The sequence below is a fragment of the Phoenix dactylifera genome, chromosome 1 (genome assembly GCF_051530095.1).
Source record: "Phoenix dactylifera cultivar Ajwa chromosome 1, Ajwa_hap1_PhDact_Kaust_v1.1, whole genome shotgun sequence".
Classification (NCBI taxonomy): domain Eukaryota; kingdom Viridiplantae; phylum Streptophyta; class Magnoliopsida; order Arecales; family Arecaceae; genus Phoenix; species Phoenix dactylifera.
In genome coordinates this window covers 24,964,710-24,978,085 of record NC_143190.1, presented here as the reverse complement: position 1 = coordinate 24,978,085, position 13,376 = coordinate 24,964,710, and positions in this window count along the sequence as shown.

Genomic DNA, 13,376 nt, shown 5'->3' with positions numbered 1-13,376 from the left:
CAATGTCCGGCTGTATACAACAATGTCATCCAAGTATACTACCACGAATTTATCGATGAAGTCGTGGAGTACACGCTGCATCAAAGCACAGAAAGTTGCTGGTGCGTTGGTGAGGCCGAAAGGCATGACAAGGTACTCGAAGCTCCCGTACCTTGTCACACATGCAGTCTTCTCAATGTCCTCCTCCGCCACGCGAACCTGATAGTACCCGCTGCGAAGATCCAACTTGGAAATCCATCGTGCCTTGCCAAGTTGATCGAACAAATCATCAATCCGAGGAATGGGGTACTTGTTCTTCACCGTGAGCTTGTTGAGGGCCCTGTAGTCGATGCAGAGTCTCAACGAACCATCGTGCTTCTTCTGAAAAAGTACCGGTGCTCCATACGGACTCTTCGAAGGTCGAATGAACCCGCTGTCCACCAACTCCGTTAGCTGCCTCCTCAGCTCCTGGAGTTCAGGTGGGGCCATCCTATATGGTGCTTGAGCTGGTGGATGTGCTCCATGCACCAAATCAATCCGATGATCGATTTCTCTTTCTGGCGGCAATTGCTTGGGTAACTCGGGGGGCATCACATCCCCGAATTCAGTGAGAACACCCTCGATGGGCGCTGGAATCTCCTCTCCTTCCAGTAGTTCTTCCTCCTGAAGGGACGCAATATATGTTGGAAGTCTCCTTCTCAGCCCCTTAGCAAGTTGCATCGCCGATAGGACTCGCTGCAGAGTCCCTTTAACTCGCTTCCCTGGAACTACGCAAGCTCCACTCGGATTCAGGACCACCACCACATCTGAATCCGGCTTTATCATGGCTTGTAGCTGGGTAAGCAAAGACATGCCGATGACCACCTCGTAGTCGTCGATCGGGGCGACCACCGCTGTCACCCGTCCGGTCCATGCGCCGAATTGAATCTCAACATCCTTCGACGTTCCGCTGGTAGCCACTTCTGCGGAATTGACCGCCTTGAACGTGTGTTCATCATGTTCAATCTTCAGATTTAACCTCTTTGCCGTAGCTAGGTCCACGAAGAAGTCAGTGGCACCCGTATCAATGAGTGCCTGGAAGATGTGACTACCAATGCAGATAGGTGCATAGAGCAGACCTCGTGGCCCCTTGGCCTTCAGGGCATTGAGACTGAGTGAGCCCATCCTTTGGTCGGTCTCTTGCTTCTCCTCCACCGCCATAGATGCTATCTTGCCCCTCAATGGACAGTCCTTCACCTTGTGCGGTCCATTGCAAATATAGCATGAGATGGTGCGGGTACCTTGCGCCACCCCTTTGCCCTTCGCTTGGGAAGCCCCTCCACTCGAGGAGCTCAGATTCGAGCCTTTTGTACCTCCTTTATGACCTGATTTCGCTCCCCCACCTTTGCCCTGTTTCGATGCTTGGGCTTTGGGAGCTGTGGGTTGAGTCTTGAACTCGATGAGAGCCTCCGCTTGAGCTATCGCCTCGTTCAAACTCTGGACTCCTCTTCGCTGCAACTCCATCTTTGCCCACGGTTTGAGCCCGTCAAGAAAAGTGAAGAGAGAGTCCTCGTTGCGGAGGTCTGGTACCTCCAACAACAATTCGCTGAACTCTCGCACATACTCACGGACATCGCCCTTTTGCGTGAGTCGCCGTAGTCGTGCTCGAGCATCATCCTTAGCGAACGCGGGAAAGAATTGCTTTCGAAGTTCAGTTTGGAACTGTACCCAAGTGGTGATTGGAACAGCCCCTCGCTTCACATCGTCGGCCCGACGTCGCCACCAAAGCATCGCCACATCCCTCAAGAACATGGCCGCCGTGCTCACCTTCATGGCTTCCTCCCTCACGCCGGTAACCTGCAAGTATTGCTCCACGGCGAAAAGAAAGTTATCCACCTCCTTCGCGGACCGTCGTCCGCAGAACTCTTGTGGCTTGGGAACATCAAGCTTAAGTAGGGGGCGCGTAGCCTCTCTTGCGACCTCCATTGTCAATGGAGAAGAGGATACGCCTGTGGTGGTACTCTCCTTTAAAAGGTCAACCACCTGATTTTGGAGAGCCTTCACCATGATCTCCAACTCCTCGTTACGCCGCAGCACTTCCTTATAGCGCCGCTCCATATCGAAGGAAATCTGGTTCAGCTGAGCGGCGATTTCACCTCGGAGGGTTGCGTCCCTACCCTCAAGGTCCTCCATCCGTCCTTCAACCTCAGCTATTTGGGCCTCGCACCTCCGTAATCGATTGTCGGCGGAGATAACCGGAGATGCAATACGTAACCCATACAGAGAATCATCAACTGGATGCGCTCCACCCATCGCCGTGCCTCCTCCTAAGGCTGGATTGGGATCCATGGTTGAGGATGATGCGTCCGCCATTCCCACCTTGGAAGTTACCGTAGAGGTCGTCTCCTTCATTTCTGGTATGGCTCTGATACCAAGTGACACGAACGAAGGGATTACAAAGCGAATCCCAACAGCGTGCGGCTCGGTCTATCGAAGATAACCGATCAGCCTTCCTGGCGTGGGTACCTAGTCTCTATGACTTAGGTCACGCCTAACAACAATAATGCAGCGAAACACAACACCAGAAAATACCACGAAGGAGAAGAAGAAATGTAGGGGAAGAGAACTTTATTGAATAACCACTCAACTGATTACAATAAGCTCTCTTGGCCTCTCCAGCTCTACCGGATACCAATCCCTCCCCTTTGAGGGTCCTCTTATAGAGGAACAACCTCTAGTTACAAGTCCCTCACGAACTCAACTTCCCATGCACAAGATAAGGATGAATTCTAGATAAGATAGGAAAACCCCGATTCCCGCAGGATTCTGCGCAATCAGATAAAACAGCCAAGTTCGTGCCTCAAACGAACTCCGATTACCATGAAACTAGATTCGTTGGATTCAGGACGAAGAATCCTTCCAGATGGCACCTTTTCCACTTTGAACGGACTTCTATAGAGTTCCCAAAATGCCCCTCAAAGTGAAAGCGCGTGGAAACAGCGTTTCAGCCACGTCTTCTAACCATACACGTTTTCAGTTATAAAAACGTGTTAAAACGTGTCCCTTGCCTTCTGGAGACTTATGCCACGTTCCTCCATCAGTGGCACACATTTCCATGCATCCCAATTTCCCGGATTCAGTCCATGCTTCGAGATAAGCCCACAACGCTGAATCAGTCTCGTTGCAGCAGCTTTCCTCCTAATGATGAACCAGCATGTATTCTCAACAATACACGCCTTGGAGCACGTGCCCACGGCCCCATGCTCTTGGGTATTCCACCTACATCTTGCACACGTTTCCCTAGGTGATCCTAGGGTCCAGATTTGGTCTCCAAGTTGCCCAAATCTCTAGAGAGCACCGTCAGACCTCGAACCCGTCCAGCGACCTGATCTGCTTTATACCTTGATCCGCGTCCGGTCCAGCCCCGATTCGAGGAGCCGTGACACCCTCCCCCACCTAAGCCGAAGTCGCCCCTGACGAGGCTAGGCGGTACTCGTTGATGATGTCTTCGAACTGCCATAGTTCGTCACCATATTCCCAGCTTGCTTCTGAATCTGATAATCCTTTCCATCGGACTAAGTATTGCACACGGTTACCCTTTTTCCTGTCCGCCTTGATTTCAGAAACCTTCTTGGTGTAATGAACTCGTACGGCCACTGGAGCTCGCCCGCTTCGAGCCCGGAAAGGGTCAGTTGTGTCCTCTTTGAATGGTTTCAACAAGGACACGTGGAACACCGGGTGCACTTTCAGCTTGGAAGGCAGCGACAATCGGTATGCTGTCTCTCCAATTCGATGTGTGATGATGAAGGGACCTTCATACCTCCTCACAAGTGCTTTGTGGTAGCCCGACTTCAATTTCATGTGATGATAAAGCTTCACCAATACCCGATCACCAACCTGAAATTCAGCTGCCCGCCGCCTTATGTCAGCCCACTTCTTCATCCGTTTGGTCGCCTTCCACAAGGAGACCTGAACCAAATCTGTATCCTCCTTCAGATCCCTCACGAACCTGTAGTCGGTCGGACTACGTCCCATGTAGTCCGCTGCGGTACTTCCCGGAGTGTCTGGTTGCAGCCCTGTAATCACCTCGAATGGTGATTTACCTGTCGACTCCGATCGCTGTAAGTTGTAGCTGAATTGGGCTTGGTCCAAGAGTCGCACCCAATCCCGCTGGTTGGCACTCATATAGTGCCCCAAATACATCTCCAATAATGCATTGGTTCGCTCTGTTTGGCCATCGGTCTGAGGGTGGAAGGCCGTGGACATCTTCAGCTCCGTTCCAAGTATCCGAAATAACTCCGTCCAGAACCTCCCCGTGAAGCGAGCATCACGATCAGAAACGATACTCCGCGGTATCCCCCAATATTTCACCACATATGTAAAGAACAACCGCGCCACGTCCTCCGCATGTCAAGTAGTAGGTGCTGCAATGAAGACTCCGTACTTCGAGAAGCGATCCACCACTACCATGATGGAGCTGTTCCCATCCGCCAGAGGTAGCCCGATGATGAAGTCCATGGAGACACTCTCCCACGGACGCTCTGGTATAGGTAATGGCTCCAACAATCCCGCAGGCCGTCGATGTTCAATCTTGTCTTGTTGGCATAGTAGACAAGTGCGAACATACTCCTCGATGTCATCCCGCATCTTCGGCCAATAGTAGTTATGTTCTATAAGAGCTTGGGTCCGATGCACCCCTTGGTGTCCCGCCCACATGGAATCATGGTGTTCTCGCAACACCTCGCGCCTCAGCCCTCCACCTGAAGGCACATAGACACGTCGCCCTCGTGTCAAAATCAGCCCTCCTTCGGTCCAGAAACGGCGCGCCTTGCCATCTTTGATGAGTTCACCCATGGAAGTGGCCCATTGATCCTTCTCCATCTCGGTCTTGACCCTCTCCATTAGGTTACTTGCTGGTCCGGAAGAGGAAGAGACTGCAGCCAGCTGTGCCTTTCTACTCAAAGCATCAGGGACTGAATTAGTTCGGCCGGGCTTGTACTCGATGTCGAAATCGAATTCTGCCAGAAACTGCTGCCATCTCGCCTGCTTGGGGGTGAGTTTTGGTTGGGTCTGAAAGTAGCTTGTGGCCACGTTATCCGTGCGCACCACAAACTTAGATCCGAGGAGATAATGACGCCAGGTTCGAAGACAGTGCACAATTGCAGTCATCTCCTTTTCATGAACCGTATACCTGCGCTCGGTGTCGTTCAACTTCCGACTCTCGTAGGCCACTGGGTGCCCTTCCTGCATGAGCACCCCTCCAATGGCAAAATCTGATGCGTCGGTGTGGACTTCAAAAGAAATAGAAAAGTCCGGTAGCACGAGGACCGGCTCCGCCGTGACCGCCTGCTTGAGACGATCAAATGCCTCCTGACATTGGTTTGACCACCGCCATGGACGATCCTTCTTTAACAAATCCGTCAGTGGGGCGCATAACTTCGAATATCCGGTGATGAACCTCCTATAGTAATTTGCCAAGCCAAGAAAAGAGCGTAAGTGTGTAACACGTGTAGGTACCTCCCACTCGGCTATGGCTGAAATTTTTGAGGGATCCATCATGAGCCTTCCATTCCCAATGATGTGCCCGAGGAACGGCACCCTCTGCTGCGCAAACACACACTTCTCCTTCTTCACAAAGAGTTGGTGCTGCCGTAGGGTAGAGAAGACTTGCCTCAGGTGTGCCACATGCTCATCCAATGTCCGGCTGTATACAACAATGTCATCCAAGTATACTACCACGAATTTATCGATGAAGTCGTGGAGTACACGCTGCATCAAAGCACAGAAAGTTGCTGGTGCGTTGGTGAGGCCGAAAGGCATGACAAGGTACTCGAAGCTCCCGTACCTTGTCACACATGCAGTCTTCTCAATGTCCTCCTCCGCCACGCGAACCTGATAGTACCCGCTGCGAAGATCCAACTTGGAAATCCATCGTGCCTTGCCAACTTGGAATGGGGTACTTGTTCTTCACCGTGAGCTTGTTGAGGGCCCTGTAGTCGATGCAGAGTCTCAACGAACCATCGTGCTTCTTCTGAAAAAGTACCGGTGCTCCATACGGACTCTTCGAAGGTCGAATGAACCCGCTGTCCACCAACTCCGTTAGCTGCCTCCTCAGCTCCTGGAGTTCAGGTGGGGCCATCCTATATGGTGCTTGAGCTGGTGGACGTGCTCCATGCACCAAATCAATCCGATGATCGATTTCTCTTTCTGGCGGCAATTGCTTGGGTAACTCGGGGGGCATCACATCCCCGAATTCAGTGAGAACACCCTCGATGGGCGCTGGAATCTCCTCTCCTTCCAGTAGTTCTTCCTCCTGAAGGGACGCAATATATGTTGGAAGTCCCCTTCTCAGCCCCTTAGCAAGTTGCATCGCCGATAGGACTCGCTGCAGAGTCCCTTTAACTCGCTTCCCTGGAACTACGCAAGCTCCACTCGGATTCAGGACCACCACCACATCTGAATCCGGCTTTATCATGGCTTGTAGCTGGGTAAGCAAAGACATGCCGATGACCACCTCGTAGTCGTCGATCGGGGCGACCACCGCTGTCACCCGTCCGGTCCATGCGCCGAATTGGATCTCAACATCCTTCGACGTTCCGCTGGTTGCCACTTCTGCGGAATTGACCGCCTTGAACGTGTGTTCATCATGTTCAATCTTCAGGTTTAACCTCTTTGCCGTAGCTAGGTCCACGAAGAAGTCAGTGGCACCCGTATCAATGAGTGCCTGGAAGATGTGACTACCAATGCAGATAGGTGCATAGAGCAGACCTCGTGGCCCCTTGGCCTTCAGGGCATTGAGACTGAGTGAGCCCATCCTTTGGTCGGTCTCTTGCTTCTCCTCCACCGCCATAGATGCTATCTTGCCCCTCAATGGACAGTCCTTCACCTTGTGCGGTCCATTGCAAATATAGCATGAGATGGTGCTGGTACCTTGCGCCACCCCTTTGCCCTTCGCTTGGGAAGCCCCTCCACTCGAGGAGCTCAGATTCGAGCCTTTTGTACCTCCTTTGTGACCTGATTTCGCTCCCCCACCTTTGCCCTGTTTCGATGCTTGGGCTTTGGGAGCTGTGGGTTGAGTCTTGAACTCGATGAGAGCCTCCGCTTGAGCTATCGCCTCGTTCAAACTCTGGACACCTCTTCGCTGCAACTCCATCTTTGCCCACGGTTTGAGCCCGTCAAGAAAAGTGAAGAGAGAGTCCTCGTTGCTGAGGTCTGGTACCTCCAACAACAATTCGCTGAACTCTCGCACATACTCACGCACATCGCCCTTTTGCGTGAGTCGCCGTAGTCGTGCTCGAGCATCATCCTTAGCGAACGCGGGAAAGAATTGCTTTCGAAGTTCAGTTTGGAACTGTACCCAAGTGGTGATTGGAACAGCCCCTCGCTTCACATCGTCGGCCCGACGTCGCCACCAAAGCATCGCCACATCCCTCAAGAACATGGCCGCCGTGCTCACCTTCATGGCTTCCTCCCTCACGCCGGTAACCTGCAAGTATTGCTCCACAGCGAAAAGAAAGTTATCCACCTCCTTCGCGGACCGTCGTCTGCAGAACTCTTGTGGCTAGGGAACATCAAGCTTATGCAGGGGGCGCGTAGCCTCTCTTGCGACCTCCATTGTCAATGGAGAAGAGGATACGCCTGTGGTGGTACTCTCCTTTAAAAGGTCAACCACCTGATTTTGGAGAGCCTTCACCATGATCTCCAACTCCTCGTTACGCCGCAGCACTTCCTTATAGCGCCGCTCCATATCGAAGGAAATCTGGTTCAGCTGAGCGGCGATTTCACCTCGGAGGGTTGCGTCCCTACCCTCAAGGTCCTCCATCCGTCCTTCAACCTCAGCTATTTAGGCCTCGCACCTCCGTAATCGATTGTCGGCGGAGATAACCGGAGATGCAATACGTAACCCATACAGAGAATCATCAACTGGATGCGCTCCACCCACCGCCGTGCCTCCTCCTAAGGCTGGATTGGGATCCATGGTTGAGGATGATGCGTCCGCCATTCCCACCTTGGAAGTTACCGTAGAGGTCGTCTCCTTCATTTCTGGTATGGCTCTGATACCAAGTGACACGAACGAAGGGATTACAAAGCGAATCCCAACAGCGTGCGGCTCGGTCTATCGAAGATAACCGATCAGCCTTCCTGGCGTGGGTACCTAGTCTCTATGACTTAGGTCACGCCTAACAACAATAATGCAGCGAAACACAACACCAGAAAATACCACGAAGGAGAAGAAGAAATGTAGGGGAAGAGAACTTTATTGAATAACCACTCAACTGATTACAATAAGCTCTCTTGGCCTCTCCAGCTCTACCGGATACCAATCCCTCCCCTTTGAGGGTCCTCTTATAGAGGAACAACCTCTAGTTACAAGTCCCTCACGAACTCAACTTCCCATGCACAAGATAAGGATGAATTCTAGATAAGATAGGAAAACCCCGATTCCCGCAGGATTCTGCGCAATCAGATAAAACAGCCAAGTTCGTGCCTCAAACGAACTCCGATTACCATAAAACTAGATTCGTTGGATTCAGAACGAAGAATCCTTCCAGATGGCACCTTTTCCACTTTGAACGGACTTCTGTAGAGTTCCCAAAATGCCCCTCAAAGTGAAAGCGCGTGGAAACAGCGTTTCAGCCACGTCTTCTAACCATACACGTTTTCAGTTATAAAAACGTGTTAAAACGTGTCCCTTGCCTTCTGGAGACTTATGCCACGTTCCTCCATCAGTGGCACACATTTCCATGCATCCCAATTTCCCGGATTCAGTCCATGCTTCGAGATAAGCCCACAACACTGAATCAGTCTCGTTGCAGCAGCTTTCCTCCTAATGATGAACCAGCATGTATTCTCAACAATACACGCCTTGGAGCACGTGCCCACGGCCCCATGCTCTTGGGTATTCCACCTACATCTTGCACACGTTTCCCTAGGTGATCCTAGGGTCCAGATTTGGTCTCCAAGTTGCCCAAATCTCTAGAGAGCACCGTCAGACCTCGAACCCGTCCAGCGACCTGATCTGCTTTATACCTTGATCCGCGTCCGGTCCAGCCCCGATTCGAGGAGCCGTGACACTTTGATACTCTTTAAACTTATCAAAGGCTTTGGATTTATGTTTCATAAGATACACATATCCGAACCTTGATAAATCATCAGTAAATGTGATGAAGTAAGAGTATCCACCTCTAGCTGGAGTTGTCATAGGACCACATACATCTGTATGCACAAGTCCTAATAACTCACTTGCTTTTTCTCCATGTCCAATGAATGGAGACTTAGTCATTTTACCCATAAGACAAGATTCACAAGTTCCTAATGATTCATAATCATAAAGATCAAAGAACTCTTCTTTGTACAACTTGTTGATTCTTGATTCGCTTATGTGACCAAGTCAGCAATGCCAAAAAAAGGGTGTTATTTACTGCTTCTCTCTTTCCTTTATTGCTTTTATCTATATGAAAGACATAGTCGTTAAGTAATAGAACAAGAAGACCATTTTCCATAATGCCATTGCAATAGACTTTATTAGAAAAAAAATTGAGCAACCATTGCTCTTTACATTAATTTCATATCCTTTCTTTAACAACAAAGTAATGGAAATTACATTTCTAATAATTTTGGGCATATAATAACAATCTTCTAATTCCAGGAGCTCTCCAGAAGGCAACTCCAAATGGTAGGTTCCAACAGCTTCAGCCTGGATGGACTTCCTCTAGCACCATACAGCTCGAAGTCACCTTTCTTCAAAATTCTAATTTTCTGTAGTCCATTCAAAGATTTGCATATGTGAGAACCACAGCCGGTATCCAATACCCATGAATTTGAATTTGAAGAACTTAATGACAAGTTGGCATGTAACATAAACATACCTTTCGATGCAACTCTTGCATCGGTCTTCATACTTGCAAGAAAACTCTTGCAATTTCTTTTCCAATGGCCAGTTTTACCGCAATGGAAACAGGTACTTGATCCAGAGTTTTTCTTTTCTTTCTTCTTTTTGATGCTACTCTTAGGGTTTAATCTTTTCTTAGAACCCTTATTTCCCGATTTTCTCTTAGAGGTGCTATCTATAAGAAGGAGTGGACCTTTATCCTTCTTAATATGGCCTTCAGCTGTTTTGAGCATATTTAACAGCTCGGGCAGGGAGGTGTTCAGCTTGTTCATGTGAAAGTTCATAACAAACTGAGATAATGAATCAGGCAGTGATTGCAGGATCAAATCCTGACTGAGCTCACTATCCATAGCAAAACCTAATTGACTTAATCTGGTGATTAAGTCTAGAACCATAAGAACATGGTTTTGCACTGGAGTTCCTTCATTCATTCTAGTACGGAACAACTGCTTAGATATCTCATACCTAGCAGTCCTGCTTTGTTCTCCATACAACTCTTTTAAATTGAGAAGTATGGATTGAGTGTCCATGCTTTCATGTTGCCTCTGTAATTCATTGCTCATAGAGGCAAGTATGATATATTTGACAGTCAAACTGTCATTTTTCCACATCTTATGTGTGGCAACCTCCTCTTCTGTAGCATCATCTCCTAGATCTCCAAGATCAGAAGTTTCAAGAAAATAAGAAACTTTCTCCTGTGTGAGTACTATTTTTAAATTCCTCAACTAGTCCACATAGTTAGGACCGGTCAACTTGTTGGCATCTAAGATGCCTCTTAGTGAAAGTGAAGAAGCCATTTAACAATTCTACATAAGCAAGAACAAAACTAACGTAAGCAGACCAATCATGATGACATGTATACAACTAGACAAGGACTTTTTCTAATTGTTACTTCCACTATTTTTATCGAATATCATAGCCCTCTCCTATGATGAACGAGAAAACCTAACTTTTCTTAGTAGGGTTGAGATCCTAATTCTTCATAAAAGCCTTGTGGTTACACAACAAACCCTTATGAGTTCAAAGATAAAAAACTCTTTCCAATTGCATCTCATGCAATTCTCAACTTTATCCTATCCTCTTAAAACATTTATAGCCTTGTGGTTGCACAACAAACTATAATATTTTAGTTAAGTTTTCCTTCATTTTCATACAATCATATTCAAATAATATTGCTCTTGTGGTTGCCCAACAAAGCAACATATTAAAATATGCCATAAGCATCTCTATGCACCAAGACAGTATAACATCAGTTCCCATTGCAAGTCTTGTGGTTGCACAACAAACTAGCATGGATTTTGACATAATAATGTCGAGGCATGAAGGAAGGCTATTAATAGTGCTATATCAACATTAAACTTATCCATAATAGGCAATCAAACAATTGGCCAGGTAAGTAGGTGGGAGGCTCCCCTTACTCAGAGAGTAAGGTCCTAATTAGAGAACCACCTTTAGTGCTTTTCTTAGACACCAATTAGATTAATTGTTCTAGAATGGGTTAGCTCAAAGTTTTTCAACACTATGACTTAATATAATTTTTATTGAGGGCTAACTGTCTCTAGCACATTTTTTTAATTGTAACATATATTTAACATGTCTACAATAAACTATCATGCATCATGGCTATCTCATAGCATGTACAAATCATAAGCAATTGATTGAATTAATAAACATGCTTCAACATATCTTCATATAAAAAATTTCATGTCATACCAATTTTATTACATATCATATCATATATAAATCATATAATTCAGCATTCTTCTAAAAATATGACATTACTATCTCATAGTATTTTAACAATCATACATCACGCATAATCATTTGATTGAACCAATTAAGGATGGCTCTGATACCACTGAAGGGTTCTAGCATGTCATAATGGGCAGCGGAAGCTAGGAATTTTAAAAATTTCTCAATAAAGTCCATTGACATGAAATCGTTATAAGCCTAGATCACCTTAATGGTAACAATCAAACAATATAAATATAAATGCTGAAATAGAAGAATACCTGTAACGCTAAATCCAAGTTTGTAGAATCTCCACGAGGCATCCAAGTGTCCGCCCTCCAACGGTGATCGACACGGAAACTCGATCAAGACTTTAGATCCAAAATTTTTGATCCTTAATGCTGAATCCTTTCAAAGGATTCAAATTGGCTTGCTTTCTCTCCTCTCTTATTTTTCTTTCACCTTTCTAAATTACTTCTAATCTTTTTGTCCTAAAGATGACCTCCTTGTCTTGGCTTAGGACACTCTAGAAGCAATGCTAGAAAATGACAAAGGCTAAGAAAGAAGGGATAAGGGAGAGAGAGTTGGACTTGATTTTCGATGGAATGAAAAACACCGGGAGCATTCTATTTATAGATGGCATGGGGATGCATCACCAAAGGATGCATCCCATCCACACATCCACCAGATGGGGCGTGAGAAGAGAATAGGAGGTGCCATAAAAATAGGAAGAGGCGTATTCAAGAGAAGGGATGCGTATCTCATTAAACGATGTGATAAGGATGAGAAGAGGCGCCTCATCCTTATCCACTTATCATTTCATGCGCCTCCTTTTTCTCCCGCATTCATTCTCACGCCATCAGCCCATATGAGTCCATCACGCCATGAATCCCTCCTTTTAAAGCATCATCACATGATCCAAGGGCCCAAATGCAGGGAACCAAAGCCAATGGTCCAGATCTAGGCGCCATCTAATGGTCCAGATCAAGGCGTCATCATCCAGGGTGCCATCCAATGGTCCAGAAGCAAGATGCCATCACCAATGGTTCAGATTTAGGCACTGAGCAATGGCCAAGATCTTTCATTCAGGGAGCCATCCAGTGGTCCAGATTCAGGCGCTGACCAATGGTCCAGATTATTCATCCAGGTGTCACGGCTCCTCGAATCGGGGCTGGACCGGATGCGGATCAAGGTATAAACCAGATCCGATCGCTGGACGGGTTCGAGGTCTGACGGTGCTCTCTAGAGATTTGGGCAACTTGGAGACCAAATCTGGGCCCTAGGATCACCTAAAAAAATGTGTGCAAGATCTAGGAGTGTTGCCCAGATAGACAACCCAAGAGGAGGGGTGAATTGGGTTTTAAAATAATTATTGTAATTAAAATGTCTGTGGATAACTAATTAATACTTTTTGCAAGTTAATTAATTAGATGCTATGTGCAGTGAATGAAATGAAAGTAAGAGATGACAAGGCAATCACAAACACAAAGATTTTTATAGTGGTTCGGAGCTAACCCTTGCTCCTACATCCACTCCCCAAGCCTCACTTGGGAATTCACTATAACCCCTCGGATTACAGCCGGTTGTTTTACAAGCTCACAACCTAACTTGTTGTTTTACGAGGTCACAACGAACTCGGTCGGTTTTTCCAGGCTCACCGACTAGAACCACCCGATTGTTTTCCCGGGATCACAATCGAACCCTTACACGTTGGTTTCAACCTAGGCTCATCAACAAACCTTTACACCCTTGATTCAATCCCCTGATTGAATCAAGTAAGGACCAAATGGATAGA